Source organism: Sinocyclocheilus anshuiensis, unplaced genomic scaffold, assembly GCF_001515605.1.
Source record: "Sinocyclocheilus anshuiensis isolate Anshui unplaced genomic scaffold, SAMN03320099.WGS_v1.1 scaffold477, whole genome shotgun sequence".
Lineage (NCBI taxonomy): Eukaryota > Metazoa > Chordata > Actinopteri > Cypriniformes > Cyprinidae > Sinocyclocheilus > Sinocyclocheilus anshuiensis.
The window spans coordinates 2,178,393-2,178,729 of NW_015536549.1; positions in this window are offsets into that span (position 1 = coordinate 2,178,393).

The window sequence follows — 337 nt, forward strand, 5'->3', positions numbered from 1 at the left end:
TTTAGCAAATGGCTGCAATATAACAAAGAGTGAAAAATTGAAGGGGGTCTGAATACTTTCCGTACCCACTGTATGTAGACATTAACAAACCTGAGAGCTCTAGCTGTGGATGATTTACAGACAGCAACTGCAGCTCTTAGCTTAGCTATTTATCTTGTGTTTCGACATTATAGAGCTTTCCGGATGAAGTCTGAAAGCTATAAATGTGTGTTAAGACATTTACTATCCTGCAGCTAACGCATCCAAAACAGCGGTCACATGTGGACGCCTCCACCCTTCAATTTTTGCACAAAAAAAAAAGTTACTACTGTAAGCATTTTTTCCAAGGGGCCTTCCT